This window comes from Eptatretus burgeri, chromosome 8, assembly GCF_056783735.1.
Source record: "Eptatretus burgeri isolate ZD-2024b chromosome 8, Ebu_testis_v1, whole genome shotgun sequence".
NCBI lineage: Eukaryota > Metazoa > Chordata > Myxini > Myxiniformes > Myxinidae > Eptatretus > Eptatretus burgeri.
Genome location: NC_140968.1, coordinates 71,064,413 through 71,078,445, shown reverse-complemented (window position 1 = coordinate 71,078,445; position 14,033 = coordinate 71,064,413). Strand labels below are relative to the sequence as shown.

At 44.0% G+C, this 14,033-nt stretch overlaps 1 protein-coding gene across 1 annotated transcript in view; it reads right to left on the bottom strand.

The window, feature by feature from the left end:
* Positions 1-2,652: 2,652 nt before the first annotated feature.
* LOC147022008 (uncharacterized) overlaps positions 2,653-14,033 on the bottom strand; it is a 111,066-nt gene continuing 99,685 nt past the window's right edge. Inside the window, exon 7 of the transcript XR_015061039.1 lies at positions 2,653-14,031. The gene's annotated coding sequence lies outside the window, so the exon portion shown is untranslated. The remainder of the gene's footprint in view (positions 14,032-14,033) is intronic.

Here is a 14,033-nt window from a genome sequence, read left to right as displayed (position 1 = left end):
TGCCAAGTATGTATCAGCTATTGAACAGATTATTGGGGAATAACGTCCCAGCTACGCTGGGATGCGGGTCGTGCTGGACCAATGGAGGAAAAGACAAAAATGAGCTGGGAACATTTCTAAAAAAAATTTATTTAAACCAGGATGTGATGAAAGTTATGTGGCATGGTAATGGGGTTAATTGTGAATGTACAGCAGGAAAAGAAAGGAATTTGTGGGGTGCAGCAAAAGGCAAACAATATTATAAAATAAGACAGTGCAGAGTTATTGCGAAAGTTCTTTTACAGTCTTAACTTATGCTAGGACAGGCTCCATCACACATGTGCAAAAACCCGAGGAAAATTAGAGATAGCCCAGAGAGTTAGAAACAGTTGAGGATTAATGCCCTCTCAATACCTGGCAAAGCCAGCAGACCTGGGCAACCCAGAATGCTTAGAGGGATAAATGCTGAGGATGTCGAGGGTGCATGTTTGCGAAGTGCAAGTGTAATGCGACATGGCGTGCAGCGTAGTGTAAGAGGAAGAATGTGAGGTGCCGGTCAGTTTGGTTCGCTCTTCAGTTTTGCTCTGAAAAGAACAGTTGGTCGGGCTTGCCCGCGTTGATTGCTCCTTTGCGCCCACAGTAGATGAGAGATAGATGGTAGAAAAATGATGCATGAGAGAAAGGATCCTATCATATATCGTGAAAGAGTCTGTACGTGTAAGTATTGTTGTAACTTAATGAGTGACATTGAAATGGAGCAGTCCCGGCTCGCAGAAGCAATGCGTGACCCCACGCCTCATCATGCTGACTCAACTCTTGTCCTTGCCTGTCTCCCCAGCAAGGTCTGATATCTGGCGATAGCCCCCTCCTGCGATAGCCTGCAGAATGAGCCGTATATGCTCTTTTTATAAGCCCTGGACAAGGGGAGGAACTAACCATCGGATCAAAAGGAGCTCTAATGAAATTGAGCTTCCTTATTGGTCCATAGCCGTCTTGGCCACACCCCGCCAGGCCGAGGTGAAAAATGGCTGAATCGGCAGCCAACAGGGCCACACACAGCTCCCAATGTTTACATGGGGCCGTAGTCTTTGAAGGCGCTCTCTGGACTCGTACGTGCACAGACCCCGATTCAAACATAGGATTTTAGGGAAATCCTTTCACTTCCTGTATGTCCTTCAACGAGTGCCAGCGCACGTTCGCACTTCATGTTATGCCCCAAAATAACCCGACCTACATCTCCTTGGTGTCTTTCGAGGCTGTGGTAAGTGTTCCATGAGTATGTGGCAGTTGAGGCTGTTGTAGAGTAGCAGGAACATGGTGTTGCATTGTAGTGAAGTAGCAGTACATTGTGGAGTTGTGGGGAAGAGGTGGACATTCCTTATAATGAGATTATGAGTAATGGTCGCGTTTGTAATGGAAAATGTAAGCGTGAGTTGTTGCAGGGATTTTTAATAGTCATATGGAGTGGTTGTGGTGAGCGTAGTATAGTTTGGTGAGCGGAATGAAGGTCTGAGGCAGTTTAGAATTGGTGCGCAAATGCAAAGGAGGGGCTCGCAGCGCACTTGCTTGGTTAGTAGTAGTCCTTTCTGTTTTACGTGCTGGCTTGCTTGCATGTTTCGTGTGAGAGAAAGGGGGTGGAAGAACGCAAAGATTGAAGATTAAAGAGGTATAAGAAGTCTGACTGAAGGAGTCCCACTCAATGCATCTTTCCCCTTTACCCACTCAACATATGGAAAGGAATAACTAATACACATACTATTGAAATAATTGCCTTGGGATCGCTGTATGTTGTGTGCTATTGCCTTGAAGGCATGTGGTTTTACAGAACCACAACAATATCATTAGATAGCTGTGATTGAAGGGATCAATTTGTTCGATAAATACCTCTTCCACTCCCTGAGGTGGGTGTAATGTATGTATGATGTCTGATGTGGGGAGGTCTACACTTGTCGGACCAAGGCCACAGCAAACAATTTCTTCCGAAGTATGTGGATGGTGTTGTATTAGAAAATCGGTTGGCATGGACACCAGGTCGTGTAAAATTGCATTCAGTGACGTCACATCAGTCCTTGTCAAACCAATTAAACATGTTCCATCTTGGTTGGTCGTAGTTGGTATTCGTCCGTTGGTGCGGAAACCCTCATGGCATTGCTGGACGAGTGTACTCCCGCTGAGCCAATCGGAGAGCAGCACTGCTTCATGCCTTCTTTCCGAACTAAATGGCGAGCTTCTGAGCTAAATAACATGAGGAATGGGCTGATTCAGCAATGGCAGGAAAAACCTGCTCTGCATACCTTAAAGTCAAGTTTTCTATGCTGGCTATTTCTATGCAAGTCACTGCCAGATCCACAGCTTCCCCTTATTACCCTGATGTTGTCGCCTTCGCTTGACTAGCAAAATCACCAAAATTGCAAAACAATTCTTCCAGCGAAATTTTTCCCATGCCTTTTCATTCTTCTCTTGTTTCTGTACTTTCAACAGGTGGCAGGGGGACCAATCATTGCTCACCTCCTTGATTTCTGTAGCGGAACCCACAATGGCCAGTCCTTTGGCCAGGGTGCCGGTTGGTGTGGCTTGGTGTGCCATAACCACTGCAACTATCCATGATTTCCTGTGATTATCCTATGACTATCCATTGCGTCATGTTGGAAAAAATTGGTTGGTGTAGCATAGGCCTCAGGCAACACCATGGTGGAGGGAGGATAAGTGAAAGGGGAGGGGGGGGCAAGAGACTTCCGGTTGGCCTGTGCTTCATTCCTTGGTGTGTATCCTGTATGCAGAGGACGTACTGTGTTTGCAATAAATTTATTACATTAAAACAACCCTGTGTTGAAGCTCCCCTGTGTGGGAGCTGGGATGGGGAAATCACAAATATAAAATCAAGAAAAGGAAAGGAAGTGTTTATGAGGGGATCGAATAGGGGGACAAAAAGTTAAGCAGTTAGAAGAGGAAGGAAAAGGAATGAGCAGAATAATGTTGTTGTTTTTTTTTTGTATATTGCCGCAGTGTTCTCAAATAATAAGTCAAAAAATTAGTTTTATGGTCTGAAATATACACTAATTTGGAGTCACATCATAAATCTTAGTTGTAGTTGTAAAATAGTGAGTCGTGTGTCACAAGTTATAAACAATCATAAGAGAGCAAGAAAAGTAGTGCAATTTCCCAAGGATCATGACGTTGTATGGATATTCTACCTGCTCATGCTTCATTGAACAGCATCTGATCAGTAATACATACTGTGGTGACCGAAGGGGACGAGGTAGTTGTAAATCAGAATGACAACTAGCATTAATCCTCTCCAGAGCATTCTGGAATGTTCACATGTGCAAAAAAAGCCATCGCCAAAGTAGCCATGGTCAAACAGTTAGGGCTTGAAGAATATAAAGAACAGTACCAAAAAACAAAAATAAATGGAAGGAAAGCGATTGGTAGAGAAAGATCCTTAAACGTGGAAGAAATATATGAATGTCTTGATACTAACGAGGGACAAAAAGACATCTTCAGAATAGCAGCTGCTGGGGATAGATTAACAAAATATCTGGGAAATGTCTGTACAATTATGATGCAGACGGTGTAACTCTAGTGAAAGGATGAAATCAAAATGAGGTGGGGCCAATATACTTGAACTGGCTTATGGATGAAGAAAATAAAAGAAGAAGAAAAATAAGAGACAGACGAGGTAGTTGTAAATCAGAATGACAACTAGCATCAATTTGAAAGAGATTAGAACAGCATTGAGAGGAATGAAAAATGGCAAAGCAGTGGGACCTGATGAGATACCACTGGAAGTATGGACCTGCCTCGATGAATATGAGGTTCACGTCTTGAATAAACTATTCAACTGTGTTATCATAAGATAGGAAATTCCAAGGGAATGTGGAGGCAAAGTATCCTGCAGAAATATTGAAAAGGAAAGGGGGACATCCAAGAATGCAAAAACTACTGACGAATTAAACTCCTACCACATACCTTTAAGATAGGGGAGAGAGTTATAAATCAGAGACTGAGAAGAGTTGTAGAAATCCATGAAGATCAATTCTCCTTCATACCCGGAAGAAGCGCCATGAATGCTTATTTTGGTTTTGAGACAAGTAATGGTGAAATATCGGGAAAGTCAAAGCAATCTAAAGTTTGTATTCATTGATATGTAGAAGGCTTATGACCGGGTGCCTCGGGAGGAACTGACCCCTCTAACTCTTCCAAGTGGGACAGGAAATACCATGGTAAATGGTGTTTGCAAATGACATTTGGGCTATGTGGTGGGGATGATGATAATATGACTGAGTATCTTGAGAAATGGAGAAAAGTGCTGGAAAATAGGAGTGCGAGGATCAGTAGACCAAAGACTCAAGGTATGGATTGATTGTCAGTTTGAGTGTCGGGAAGAGGATCAGGCTGGAAGTGTAAAGATTATGGGTACATGTAAAGACCTGGAGAAAGTGAGTAGCTTCAAGTATCTAGGGTCGGTGGTGACAGAAGATAGAAATTAAGCAACAAATTAGTTCTGGTTGGAATAATTGGAGAAAGTACACTGGAGTGTTGCGTGATAGAAAAGTACCGCTGAAACTTAAATAATTTACAAGACAATTGTGATACCGGCTTTGTTACATCGTGGAAACTTTACCCCGTGGAAAAAGCATAAATAATTAGAATGGCACTCGGAAGAGCACATACCTCCGCCGTGCTGGACACTACGTTTTCATTTGTATCCCACTGATCTGCCGAATCGGGATCCGGACCCGAACCCGAACCAAAAATCTAATCGGCTTGTTCTTGTCACTTAACCAACCCCTCCAGCTCGTTCGGTCATAACTTGTCCACAACGTTTTTGATATATTGTGCGATTATATCGTTTTAGCATGGTCTCTCAATGGTGAAGAATCACTGAAAAAATTCTCGGATCTGAATCGTCCTCCCAAAGTCCTCAAACACACATAACACCCTCCTTCCCCTTTGTTACCGTTCTTCAACAAAGCGAAAGGTCAAATTGTTACATTGTCATTACATATTTATCCGTTACCTCATTGAAACAGTGGAACATTTAGCTCTTCATGACATTAACTAAATTCATGGAAAGTTCAACCGAAACAGGAAGTGGATGTCCAACAGCTCATGGTTTGTTACGGTCGGTCGGTGGAATCAGGGCAGCTGTCCAACCAATCAGTGGGAAAGGTTGTCTCTCGCGCGCGCGCACACACACACACACACACACACACACACACACACACACACACACACACACACACACACACACACACACACACACACACACACACACACACACACACACACACACACACACACACACACACACACACACACACACACGATTATGCAATATCAGCATAAACCTCAGTTCTGCTTTGAATGGGGTCGTGCAAGTGCCCTTGGTGATGTAGGGACAATGGAAAATGGCTAAAAAATAATTTTTTGAACATTAATAAACGATTATGCATGAAATAATTGTTTTTCATAAATGAGAAGCCAGAATCCTGAATGTAAATTCTGAGGAGCAGCTCGAAGTTGGGGAAAAAATTGGAGTGGTGTTGGGAGGAGGGTGGGAGAATAACAAATGGAGTTAATGAAATTCAATCAATGTACACCAGACTGTATCATTAGAATGGTCTTCAGTCCACACTATCGGTCAAAGTACAAAAATACTGCAGTAACAGTGGGCTTGGACTTGCATTATAAACAAAACAGTCTGTCTTAGGATGTTGAATGTTGTGCCATGGATTTACTCGGGCTAGTTGGTATGCGTGCCTTCTGATCTGCTTTCAGAACTAGTTGATAGAAATTATAATGGGAACCAGAGGGCATGGTGTGATGTTATTGGAACGATGTATCAAGGCCCATTCACAGCTATTTCTCCTTTTATTCCTGGAAATGCTACACTAGTTCATGGATGAATAGACTTAAATACCCTGGGCGTTGTGTGCTGTTTTATTAAAGCGCGTGTCGATCATTTAACAAATTCAGTAATGATAATGGAGACCAATTTGGGCAACTGTGCCTAAAGTGCAATTTTCATAGCAGGTTAAACGCCAGAGTGCTCAACATGTAAATACAAAACGTATACAGTATAGGCAGGTGCAGAGTACCCCATACAAGGCAATTGTACAACTTGTAAAGTGAACATGATCATAATTATTGATCAGAACAGTCATAAACTGGAAGGGCACTCAGTGGAGCACATACCTCCTCCACGCAATGCCTGATCCAGTAGAACATATCCGGTCCAATTACTTTTTGAAATATCATGCTATATATCGTTTTTGGCCCACACCTCTCAATGGTGAAGAATCACTTTGAAAATTAAAAATTAAAAATTTCTTGCATCCATATCTGGATTCAGATTCTCACCAAAATTGAATTAATTCTTCCTCACACACCCAACGTGGCCACCAAGTTTCGTCCGAATCCATCCACAACTTTTTGAGATATTGTGACAGTATATGTCGTTTATTATCTTGTCTCTCAATGGTGAGGAATCATTTGAAAAATTTTCGGATCTTCACCAAAATTGAATCAATTTGTCATCGTCACACACCCACGTCTACCAAGTTTCGTCCGAATCCGTCCACAACTTTTTGAGATATCGTGCTATATATCGTTTTTGGCCCCATCTCTCAATAGTGAGGAATCGCTTAGAATTAAATAACTGCTGTATCTGGATTTGGATTTGGATCCTCACCAAAAGTGAATCAATTCTTCCTTGTCACGCACCCAACCTGTGCACCAAGTTTCTGCACAATCCATCCATAACCTTTTGAGATATTGTGCTATCTCTCATTTTTGGCCTTATCTCTCAATGGTGAAGAATCACTGAAAGAATTGTAGTATCCGGATCTGCATTCGGATCTTCACCAAAAGTATGTGTTGTGGTCTTTGGCTGGTCACCTACATGCACAAAATTTTCAGAACGATTGCCTGAAAGTTGTAGCCAAAAATCGTGTGACAAACAGCAGACAGACACATAGACAAATGCTACAGACCAACATAGCAGGGAAGGCAATAAGAAACAACCCAGTCTGGAGAGAGGGGGAATGGGAGGAGGGAGGGAGAGGGGTGGGGTGAGAATCCAAAGGGAGGGCAGTGGGGTGGGATGAGGGACCCGGCGTTGCCAGGAAACACCGGACCACCCCTGCTAGTCATTGAAATAAAAAAGCAACAGGCTTTTCAGATACAGCCTCCCATTGGTAGATCACAGTGACTTCGAGTAATATAATGTTCTTCACAGCACTCAGAAATGCTAGTTGAGTCTTGGAAGCACTGACTCAAAGCAGAGAAGCATACTCTGTTATTCAATGAACGAATGTCATTCAATTACACCAGACTCGGTGCCATAATGGTTGGAACATCCGCTCTGAGTCTGGGAGGTCAGTTGTTCGAAAACTGTCCGAGTCGTACCAAAGACTTTAAAAATGGTACGTGCTGCTTCCTTGCTTGATGCTCAGCAATTAAACAGAGCACAGAAATACCCCATAGATTGGAATCCATAGGGAGGAGTAAATTCCTCCTCGATTTCCCCCTCTGAGTGAGGATAGAAAGGCGATGTCATAAAGATTATGTCTCTGGTACCGAGTGCTCTGGGAAGTGATGTCTCTTCCTCCAATCTCAGCCACTGTGTTTGTGTGTGTCAGTTTGGTGTTGGCTCATGTATATGTCTGTTTGTGTGCATGATTTGTGTCGCATCTTCATCCTGAACTTTAGAGGCTCTTTAAAAAAAAAGGTTTTCCCCCATTGAAAGCAGTTTTATTTTAAGAAGAGACCCAGTGAGAACATAAAACAGGATCTGGCTTTGACTGCCAGATCGGTGATGAGGTTGAGAAAAGAACTGACAAATATGATGAACAATGTGATGAATATGTTCAACAACAGGGGGTTTCAATAACCCACCAAACTGTCCCATGAGTACACTTCATCTCGTCTCAAATGATCTGACTCACCAGACACTACAAGAAGATAGGCAATGCATTCCGACAGAGGAGCAGAGGTCACAAATGTTAATCGGCTGTTTGTCAGGATCAATCTTTAGCTCAAAGCAGTTTGAAACCCCACTGGACATCATCCACAGGCATAAATGGAGTTGCAGTCCAAATTACGAAGGACTGTTCAATTGCAAAAGGTTTCTGTTGGAGATATTAGAATACGTACCTCAAAGGAAAATCTTTCCACAATTCATATGTTTAAGGAAGATCAATGATGTCACCAAAAGGACAAAGAGATGGGATTGGAATTAAGTTGTATTTTATAATTCTGATGTTTAAAATAAAAAAAATAATCTTTAATGGATAAAACAATAAGATGTACTTTTGACGAGTCGTAACATCAATTTGAGAACTAAGAGTTATTTTACTCTTCAGTCTCTCATTCTTATGGAAAAGGTTAGAGCTACTCGTATATCACCTGCAGGAAAAGGTGAAATGGATATGCCAATGCACTTCCACATGAATTACAAGGACATTGGTAGACAATGGCATAATGAACAAAACATGGAGGATATAAATGTGGAATCCAAGTATACAGGTTGCACCAGCTCCAAGAGACATGACGAAACTGAAGGCTTATATTGGCATTACAGCCACTAGATTCCAAAAGTATCCAATGTTTTGTGTCCTCTATATCACTTGCTGAAGAAAGGAGTCTCATAGAACTGGGGTACTACACAACAATTTGCCTTCCAGAAGTCAAAGGACCTGCTCCAAGCATCAAACGTCCTCCTTCACGATGATCCTCACAAGGACATTGTACTGACGTGAGATGCTAGTCAGTCTGGTGTGGGCACAGTGCTGTCTCATGTTATGCCCGATGGTTCAAAAAAAAACAAAAAAAGTCGCTTTTGCCTTCAGGACATTATCTCCTGCAGAAAAGAATGATAGTCAGTTCGACATGGAGAGTTTATGAATCATTTTTGGAGTCAAAAGGTTCTACCAACACCTTTTCAGATGATTCTTCCTGGTCTATACTTTTGACAAACCATTGATTAGCTTGTTTGGTCCAACAAGGCAATATCTTAAACTACCACCCAGGATCATGCCATGGCCATTGCTGCTCGCTGCTTCCGACTGCAGCATTCAGTATAAATCTGGTTGTGCCGTTGCCAATGCAGATGCCATGAGTTGTCTACAATTGCCTGATTTAGTTGCCAAACCACCACTGCCTGGCAGTGTGATCACCCTGATGGATCATCTGGAGGACTATCTTGTCTACACCAACCAGATATGCACCTACACCAAACGTGATCAAGTCATTTCCAGAGTTCTCCAAACCGTACAGCTCTGATGCCACTCACTACCTGATGACCCAGCCTCCGTCCACTACATGGTATGTAGAAGTGGACTTATTGTGTACAGTCGGTGCATATTGTGGAGTTGCCGTGTTGCGATTCTGCAACATCTTTGTCCCATGGTAAAGGAGGAACCCATGGATATCACCCTGGAATGGTCAAGATGAAGTTGCTGGCTAGGATCTATGTATGACAGTCAAATCTTGACAACAATACCGAACACTGCATTTGACAGTTCTATCACTTCCAGAGCACCAGCAAAAGCTCCACTATAAAGCTGGGAATAGTCCACTGAACTGTGGCATCAAGTTCAGCTGGACTATACTGGACCAATCAAAGGTCAGATGCTAATAATTATTGCCGATACCCACTCAAAGTGGATTGATGCTTATACTTATGCAACACATCGTCAGTTGGAACCATCGAGAAACTGAGCCGTTTTGCGACACATGGTTTGGTCAAAGTTATCATGAGTGACAATGGTGCATGCTTCTCAAGGTTAGAAATCGTAGAATTCCCACATCTCTCTATCGAGTGCAGCCTGTGGCTGCTGGTTGCATCATTGGTTGGGGACGCAGCTATGCCAATGATGCAGTGTCCCCCTTACCAGTACACTGGTACTCATTTTGCCGACCTCGGAAGGATGACAGGCTGAGTCAACCTCCTGGTGTATATTAATTCAGTGGCTAACGGGGCTTGAATTCAGGACCCTAGGATCCCAAGCCACCACCCTAACCACTGAGCCAATACCAGGCTATTCCCACATCAAAATGATATGAAACACAAGTTTATCAGCCCACCACATGTTCGGTCGGAGTCCTCAAGTCCAGACTACACAATGCATGCTCTTCATGTATCGTATTACAGCTCATGGTACAACAGGAGTAAGCAATCCATTATTCTCCCACAACTTTGGCATCGGTGAGGTGCTGGTCTGTTGCCCGGTGACGACATCAACAAACCAGGCCCATTGTCTTATGAAATATGCTTACATGATGGCTCATTTGTCCGTCAACATCACGACCATGATGTCTACTGTCACTGCAGCCTTGTCTAACCTCTCATACTGCCTGTTGTTATGTCGGAGCCTGAACAGCAACAGGTTTATGGAAAAGGTTGCACCTGCATCTGGGAATGATGCGCCTCTGACGGCTGTCTGATCCACTCATGCCTGATATTGATGCTGCCATTGCACCGACAAACAGCGACATTGACTCAATTCCACATGCTTGCCATGTGCTTACCCAGAATCAGGAAAAGCCCTGATCATATGGACTGACACATGTGGCAGTCAAAGTCATCTTGTGACATAAGGAACGTGGAAACCAAGACCTTCAAGATTATTGGAATCTCCCTTGATCGAACCAAGTCTATGGGCCTATTACTTCACCATCGCAGACAGGTTGGTGGTGTCTCTGTCTTATACTTTCTACTTTCTGGTCTTGCACCCTTTGCTCTTCCCATGCTCACCCCTCCCCCCCCCCCAGGTTTTTGCCGGGTACACATGGTCCACTATGAACCCCCTTCTTGTGAAATGACCTAAATCCAGGATCACTGCTCACCTCCACTCATTTGTTCCTCTTTATTCCTGCCTGTCGAATCAACTTGCACTCTCTTCAAATTTCATTCTTCCCGCTAGGCCTTCAAGACAGTAGTTCACCACCATCTCAGAGAGTCAACAATCCAAAACCATGATCTTTTCTATCCTCATTAACCCTACCGCAATACCTCGTCCTTCCAAATTTCCATTTTTCCCTCCTTAGAGTTCCCCTCTGTATCCATCTTGTCTCCTCCTGCCCCTCCCATTCCTCCCCACATCCATTGCTTGTCCAAGTCTCCTGTCTTCGCCTTCAACTCTGCTGTTGGTGTCCCACCCCCCTCCCCATGCACTCTCTCTATTGATCTTTTTGTCCTGTCACATCCTGATCCACTCAGTGTACTAATACGAGCTCCTCCTTGAGCCTTGACGATGTATACCAAAAGAAGAAAAGAAAAAGGGGAGTACACTCACCCCTGACCTATCTAGTTGTGTTATTCTACTTTTCCTGAGAAACTGAGCACCATTTTGTGTTGATTCACATATGTCTGCTGAATTATTGTCCATGATTTTCACATTGCTGTGGCATGATATGAGCCTCCAGTTCAGTGATGAGTGTAAAGTTGTCCAAAGAGATCTTGGCTGAATCGCCGGCAGTGCACAAATCCGGTGCCGTTTTACACACTCACACAGGTCAGCAGATCAAAGTGGTTGGAACGATTGCTGTTGATGGACAATATGATGGCCAGAAATTTACCGTACCTCTCATGATTGTGGACGGTGTCAGCCCAAGCCTTGTAGGGCGTGACTGGCTGAAGGTGTTCAAGCTGAAATGAGCTGAGATTTGTCACATTGGAGCATCAGCATCACACAAACCTGTAGTGGAATAATACCCGGAAGTTTTTCGGAGTGGACTTGGCAGAGTGAAGAACATGACTCCTAAAATCCACGTGGACCCATTGGCTGAGCTGAAGTTTTTCAAACCATGGTCAGTGCCCTACACCATGAAGGGAAAGGTCGACCTCGAGCTTGGGTGCCTCCAGAAGGAGGGAATTATAGAACCTGTAGAGTTCTCAGACTGGACGGCACCAATAGTGCCTGTCTTAAAAAGTGATGGCCAAGTTCGCATATGTGGCGATTATAAGCTCACTATAAATCAAACGGCAATACTCGACAGCTATCCAATTCCTCAGATTGAGGACTTGTATGCCACCTTAAATGGAGGACAGACTTTCAAGAAGCTTGATCTCAGCAGTGTTAACTTGCAATTACTGTACCTTTTGATGAGGATTCAAATGATTGCACAACCATAAATACTCAACATGGTCTTTTCAAATAAACCTGCCCCCACTGGGGATTTCCTCATCACCCTCCATTTTCCAGCGAAGTTTGGACACCCTTCTGCAGGGTATTCCCCATGCCAGTGTCTATATTGATGATGTCTTAATTTCGGGGGAGACTGAGGCCGACCATGTGAAAAATCTGGACACAGTGCTCCGTAGACTTTCAGATGCAGGAATTCAGATGCAGGACTGTTTGCAAGGAAAAATGTGTTTTCCAAGCCAAGGAGGTGGAGTATCTGGGAGACAGGATTGATGGAGAGGGGCTACACCCTGTAGTTAGCAAGGTTCGAGTGGTGGTGGAAGCTCTAGTTGCCAGGAATGTGTCAGAACTGAAATCTTACCTGGGGCTCTTGAACTAGTATGGGCGTTTTCTACCTGGCCCGTCAACAGTACTTGCACCACTCAATGCGAGGCTAACTAAAGCAGCCATTTGGAATTGGGGACCAAAGCAAGATGAATCTTTCAAGGCTTCAAAACAACTGTTAAGTTCTTCCAAAGTTCTGGTGCATTATGATGCAAAAAAGATCTACTACTTGCATGTGACGCCTCACCATACGGCGTTGGGGCAGTTTTGTCTCATCGTATGCCGGATGGAAATCAAAAACCGATCACATTTGTTTGACGCTGCCTCGTATCTGCAGAGAGAAAGTGCTCACAGCTCGAGAAAGAGGACTTGGCGGTGTTCGAGGTGAAGAAATTTCATTCATACCGATTTGGTCGGCATTTTGAAATCACCAACGACCACAAGCCACTGCAGTCCTTATTCAGTGCTACCAAAGGAGTTCCTGTGTTACCTTTTCCGAGGATACGATGCTGGGCACTAATTGTGACGGCCTATGATTACTCTTTCTCACACAAGTAAGGCAAGGGTATGGGGAATGCTGATGCCATGTGTCATTTGCCTTTACGTGAAAAGCCCCAAATTTGTGCCCATTCCTGAAGACACGGTACTCCTCATGGAATTCCTGGATTCTTCACCAGTAACGGCTGAAGAGATTCGGCAGTGGACGGATCATGACCCAGTTCTGTCACGCGTGCACCGTTGCATAACCAATGATTGGCCTGGTTCACCAGATACAAGGCTCCATGCGTATTCACTGCACAAATCTGAACTGAGTGTCCAAGATGGTGTGATCTTCTGGGGTAGTAGGGTCATAGTTCCCCCACCAGGAAGAATGAGAGTGCTGGAAATGCTTCACGAAGCACACCCAGGAATGGTGTGAATGAAGGCGTTTGCAAGGAGCGATGTTTGGTCGATTTAGATTTAGACATGGAGAGTGCAGTTCACAACTCCAACTCATGTCAGGCAAATGCAAAGTTGCCTGCATCATCACCGATGCATCCTTGGGAATGGCCCCAGAAAGCTTGAGAGCGCATACTCATTGATTATGCTGGGCCATTTTGGGGCAAAATCGTTCTGGTCATCACGATGCCTATTCAAAGTGTATGGACGTGCATCCCATGAGAACAACCGCATCCGAAGCCACCATCGGAAAATTAAGAACCGCATTTGCTACACATGGGTTACCCACAACTTGGGTGTTGGATAATGGGCCATCGTTCACAAGTACAGAATTTCAAAAGTTTGTGTATGTCAATGGAATCACCCACCTCGCCTCAACTCCGTAACGTCCAGGGTCCAATGGGTTGGCTGAACATTCAGTGCAAACATTTAAGGGAGGTATGAAGAAGCTCAACCAGGGTAGCATCGAGTCGAAAGTGGCCCGATTCCTTTTCAAATACCGTATAACACCGCCACTCAACCACTGGGTGACCACCATCAGAGCTTTTGATGGAAAGGAAGCTGAAGACCCATCTTGACCTATTGCAGCCAGATGAGTTTGTAAAGGTTCACAGAGCACAAGCGAAGCAGAAGTCCTGGCCT